The 6,078-nt window shown below is 37.7% G+C and overlaps 1 non-coding gene across 1 annotated transcript; it reads right to left on the bottom strand.

Annotated features, from left to right (window-relative positions):
• Positions 1 to 3,560: 3,560 nt before the first annotated feature.
• On the bottom strand, positions 3,561 to 3,652 carry TRNAI-UAU (transfer RNA isoleucine (anticodon UAU)). Its single transcript is given in 2 exon segments — positions 3,561 to 3,596; positions 3,615 to 3,652. It is a non-coding gene; the product is annotated as a tRNA-Ile (tRNA).
• Positions 3,653 to 6,078: the final 2,426 nt, after the last annotated feature.

The raw sequence follows: 6,078 nt of genomic DNA, 5'->3' as shown, positions 1-6,078 counted from the left end.
GGATAATTCAACTTTCAATCCCGAGAATAAGTGGAGAGAACAGCAAGTATACCAAGTGGTGAGGGAAGGGGAAAATCGATTGGGACAATTTTATACTTAATTCATATAAAAAAATAAATAAATATTGGATAAAAAGCCAATTATTGACAACAAAAATAGCCATCATAGAGGGGTCCTACGTAATTTGGGTTTAAGTTACTTAAACTTTTTTTTTCATTTATATATTTATTTCATTATAAAAAAGGGTGCGGTATCTTTTTAATTTTGTGGTGATCTATAATTGATGTTTATTTAGTACCTCTATATAAAGAATAAAATTATATATATATATATAATTTGTATTATTATGAATTGTAATTTTGTTTATAGTTATATTATTGTAATAACAATCATATAACTTATTTTTTAATATTATACTAGGGGGCTCCGCCCCCTGCTCGCCAACCCACGTGCACGCTTTTATACGTAATATGTAAAGTTATGACGGAGTAAGTCAAATCTTTTCTACGTAAAAGACACACCTGTCGAAACGCACTGATCGATATCTAATCTAATATATAAAAGAAAATAGAAAGTGTAAGAAAAAACTATAAAAAAAAATTTGTAAACGTTGAGTGAATGAGAGTTATTAATAACTGCATGTTCTATCTTAGCCTCTTGACCGTACAGACTGATGGCTGTGCAGGCCCTCAGGAACTTCATGGTTATCCAAGCTGACACCATGCTGTAGCTTTTCCTAGCTGACATGGTGTAGGATGCTGACACTGGCCATTTCGGTAACCCCCAGGCCAGTGTGGGACAGAGCTGCAAAAAGCATGCTCCACCATAAGGATCCCTATGTTCTTTTATTCTTATCACCTGGGTGGCTGAGTATCCTTCCCCAATCCCCTTCCTCCCACCCTGGATGGCCCAATCCCCTTTTGCTTGGTGGCTCACCCCACCGTCCACTTTCAACTCCCACCCTCTGGACCAGGATGGGCATCCTGTACCAGGGGTCCCCTTACTGTCTCCTCTTTCAAATCAGGCGAGTGCCTCAACTACTGCCCCCTCTGTTCCCTACCCTTTTTATCCCACCCTCTGTCTATCTCCCCATTATCTCCTTTCCAATATTTTTATTTTATTTTATTTATTTATTTATTATTTATTTTTTTTGAGCTCTCCTTGGATGCCTAGGCTACCCCAGGGTTTGCCCCGCTAGAGCTTTCTTCTCTCCTAATGTGTCCTGGCCCACCTCCCAAGGCTGGTGATAGAAAATGGGGGGGGCGTTAGTGGCTCTCCACAGGCCCCCAGGCTAAGTGGCCAGAGGAATAACACAGCCCACACTAATACTTCACAAAACACACACTCTGGCCTTATGCAGAGTATTGTATTCTACACAGAGTAAAAACGCAGAGTTGGGGGAACCCCCGGTGTCGACAGACAAAAAGCACTATGTCACTATGATCGACATGTAATGAGGAAATGATCTATGTAATTATTTACTTGTGCATTTGTAGTGCGCGGCATTCTCCAGGTCGAATAAATATCACTATGTAATTATTTACCTGCGTTTACATAGGTCATTTAAGAAAAAGGCTTTTTTGATTCGGGTTCCATAATGCATGAGAAATATTGTTGCATCCCAAAGAGCAGGACTAAAATATTTACAAACTATATAAATATTTAAAATATTTACAAAATACTAAACTAAATATTTACAAATATACAATATTCATTAAAAGGCCGGTCTAATCGGCAGACCGACTCCCTCAGTGCCCTTCTCACTTTACAGCAACCAAGAAAACATCTCAATTACCTACTTGGTAATATTCATAATAACTTGCTGGCTGACCTAGCTGAGGCCATGAAAGTAGTAAAATTTTGTTGGGCCCCTATCCATGTTGGCATACCTGGCAATGAGAGTGCTGACCACGCAGCCAAATCTACTGTGGAACCAGTTGACGCATCTTTCAAACTCCCTTTCACTGACTATAAGAGTCTTATAACAAGGCGAAGTATGGATCACTGGCAAACCATCTGGCAAAACCAAGAAGGCAACAAACTGCTTCAGCTTAAACCGAATCTCCAGTCTTGGCCACCTAGCTTCCGCTTGAACCGAAAGGAAGAAGTCACGTTTGCAAGACTTCGAATGGGACATACACACCTTACTCACTTTTATCTGCTTTCTTCCTCAGACCGGCCTTTCTGTCCGAACTGCCATGCGCAAATCACAGTCCAGCATATTATAGTTGACTGCCCTCCCTATAATGAAGTACAGCAAACCACATTCTTATCAAGCCACGCAGCCCAAATCATACCTACTTTGCAACAAATTTTAGATGACAGGTCTGACATTGATGCAGTTTTCACTTTTCTAAAAAAGATAAAATGCTATGACAGAATATAGTGTTTAAATCCCACGAAATTCACATCTCACCTTTAATGACACTCCTACCACTGTTTGGCGGATAATGGCCTTTAGCTGCTGTTGCGCCGTAAAACCTTCAACAACAACAACAACTAATCGGCAGAATATTGAGTAGGGGGTGCCACAAAATAAAATAAATCACTTAGGGGTGCCGTTACTACAGAAAGGTTGAAAACTACTGATCTAGAGATATGATTTTCGCTTAGGATACACGAGGTCACGTGTTCAAATCCCCAACTAGCCCGCATTATTATTTTTGTTTTTTTTTTACTTGTCGAACCGTATTCTGTATTCACTGAAAGGTCGCTTTTACTGAATATACAGAGAAACGCCATGATCAGATTAGCAAAACGCCAATAACAACGAATGGCGTTGTTGATCTTTTATCACTCTGATGATGGCTTGCCTAAAAGATAAAAAAGCAAAAATTTTTTCCCCATGGGGTGGTTGCACAGGTAGCATGTAGAATGTCTTATATAGAATGGCCCGAAACGTCAGTTCAACTCCGCCTTGGTACACAGTGATGAACACAGAAATAACTCTGTAAAATATCAGAAATGTGTGTAATGTTGTTTGTGTATTCATGAGGAGGTGGGTCACAACTACGATCTTGAAAACCTCTGTTCCAGCTCTTACTGCCCTAACAACGGGACAGAAATAAATAAAATAAAAATAAAAATTCCATATCCAATGGAAGAAGTACTGGACCAGTGAGTAGGAGAAAATAATCCCGTACCCTGGGCAGCCCAAATACAAAGTACTAGGAAAAGGGGAAAAAAAAAAAAAAAGAGGGACAATATCTAATTCCTGAGACTTGTCAGAAAGAAGAAACATGAAAGAAAACAAGTACATATATTACAAAAAAGTACGTACAAAACAATGTAATATTAACATTTAAGAATTTAAACATCAGCTAATAATAACGGTAAATTAAGCAGCATTAAAATAACAGATACATTTCTAAGAATAGTACAGTGATACAAAGAAATATGGCTTTAAAAAAATAATACAATAAAGGACATCCATGTACAATAACGCAGAGCATAAAAAAAACATTCATTAATATGGCTATATGAGATTGACAGTGAGATATCAAAAACTGCTCAATAATATGACTTATTGGGAAATAAATTGAATCTTCAAAAGATTCTTCTTCCCCAGGTGAGGCTCGAACTCACAACCTCGGCATAGCTTAGGAATACTGTCTTATAACTACCGCGCGCTAACCAATTGCGCCACTGGGGACGACAACCAACCCTTAAATTCCGAGAATAAGTGAACAGAAAAAAAAAGTCAAAGGCGGTCGAGAGGAATCCATCAAGACAATTTTATACTCAATCCAAATAAGAAAACAAATAATATTTGATTAAAAGCCAATTATTAATAACAAAAATTAGAACGCATAAATAGTGGAATAACTAATATAGGCTAAAAGTTTCTTAACTTTTTAAACAACCACCGAAGGGCAGGCAATGCTCTGGACAATTTTCACAGCTGTCTGCACAGGAACAGATATGCATAGTCAGCGATTTGTTCGGACACATCCGGTATTAATTAAGTGTTTAAATCTTCACTATTTTCGATCGCTGTTTGTTGTTCATTAAGTGAATTATACTCACTGTTCCACATATTACTCAAGTTTCAAACTACTTCTCTCATTTCCACAAAATACTTCAGATCTTACAAAATTACTCAATTCCACAAAAGTTCACATTCAATAAATAAAACTTTGGATATTCTAACTTTCTTACCATCCTATAATTTGTGTTACTTAATATTCTTCACCATTATTGTTGAAATTCTTTGGCCTGAGACATGTATAGTGATGGAAATTAAAATATATAAGGCTCTACAAGATTTGTAAGGTCCTAGATACAAACAAAAATGGAGGTAAACAAGAGTCCAAGCTTTAAAAATTGAGGCAATAGATGTCACCGAAGAAACTGGTAGGTTTATTTTTTGTGGCCAATTTGGTGGACTCTGGGCTTCAGAAAAGGTAGCAACTCTACAAATATATAGTCAAGCAAATCTCTAGGGTCAAGTGAATGATAGAATGGGACACCTGGCAGTTTGACCACAAAAATGTTTTCGCTCTCAAAGTGAGGTTAAACTCAAACCTCTGTATCACTGAGACGTACTGTTTTTTAATAATTACCGCGAGTTAAAAGGATCTTTTCCACAATCTAAGGGAGTTGCCGTTAACTTCTATATTTCTAAAGCGCAACAATCCTTGAAGCACAGAAGCACCAAAAGAAAATGGAAGCTATAATTTTAAAATTTATTACAAATCTCTAATCTTTCCCCAGAACATAATATATTCTGTTCTTTGCGTTTCTGCCATATGCTTAATTTTTTGCTTATTACCTCCGACATTATTCAACGCTAAACTTTTATGACACAAATGCTGCATGAAAAACACAGATTAAAAAAAGAATGCTATGCACTGCTTATAGTTTGTCATTTACAGTATACACTACATGTACGTTAAAGAACAACTAGTTCTATTTTGTACACGTGACTGCTAAATAAGGTGGCGTTTGTGTATTCCATTTATCTTGTAAACTCCTCTGACCTTGTGCAATAGTAATAGCCATACAGTGCAAAGAAGCTAGAGGCTTTTGTTGCACTGGCAAAAAAAAAAAAAAAACAATCTAGTCTAAACCTCTTCCCCTGTAATTTAAAGTTATGCCCAAGAGTTCTAGAATGGTCAGAAAAGTGGAACAGCTGCCACTCCCGATCATTTTTTCAGCCTGTTCAATTCATCCTGACGGAGCGCTGCTTGCTACTGATCATTAACTACTCTACCAATCTTTACGTAGTCTGCAAATTTTGACATCAAGTCTTCTATCTCATCTTCGATGTCCTTTATGAAAATCAGAAACAGCAGAGGTCCAAGAACCGATCTCTGGGAGACCCCACTTCTGACTTTACACCAGTCCGAAGAATGTCCATGAATCATAACCATCTGCCCTGTAGCCACCCAGCAATCCATCTTAGAATCTTTCCAGTAATCCAAACATGTTTCAGCTTAAACAATAACCTCTCATGAGGAACTCAGCAAATGCCTTGCTAAAATCCAAATACACTATGTCGAAATTGCTCCATACATCCAGCTCATGAGTAACTGTGTCAAAATAAATAAATTTTCTGTTTATACTCCGAGACGACCAAATGGTCAGAGGAGTTTACAAAATACACAGATTACAAGAAACAGCACCGCATTCAGCAGTCACAGGCTTGAACCCCGGTCATTCAAGGCACGTATACTTATGCACCCGCGCGCCTGACCATGAGGCTACGGCGGCTTACTAAGTTAGTTAAATATGATTTTCTTATAACAAAACATTGTTGAAAGTTTTTCAGAATGTCATATCTATCTAAATGTGCATAGATTGCGCTCTTAATAATTGTTTCTAAGATTTTCCCTACCATTAAAGTCACATCACCGGTCTATAGTTACCAACTTCGCTCTTACAACTACCTTTATGTATTGGTGATACGTTGGCACCTCTCCAATCCAAAGACTCTTTCCCGGGTCCAAAGATTCCCTTGTAATTAACTTCAATTGTACAATAAACTTCCTGGCAGCCTCCTTAAAAATTACTGGGTATATACCAATAACTACAGGGCCTTACTTGCCTTTATGCTCGAAAGATTTTCTAATAAACAGT

This window comes from Mastigoproctus giganteus, chromosome 6 (genome assembly GCF_048544385.1).
Source record: "Mastigoproctus giganteus isolate SK-2022 chromosome 6, ASM4854438v1, whole genome shotgun sequence".
NCBI lineage: Eukaryota > Metazoa > Arthropoda > Arachnida > Uropygi > Thelyphonidae > Mastigoproctus > Mastigoproctus giganteus.
This window is presented reverse-complemented; position numbering and strand designations above follow the sequence as displayed.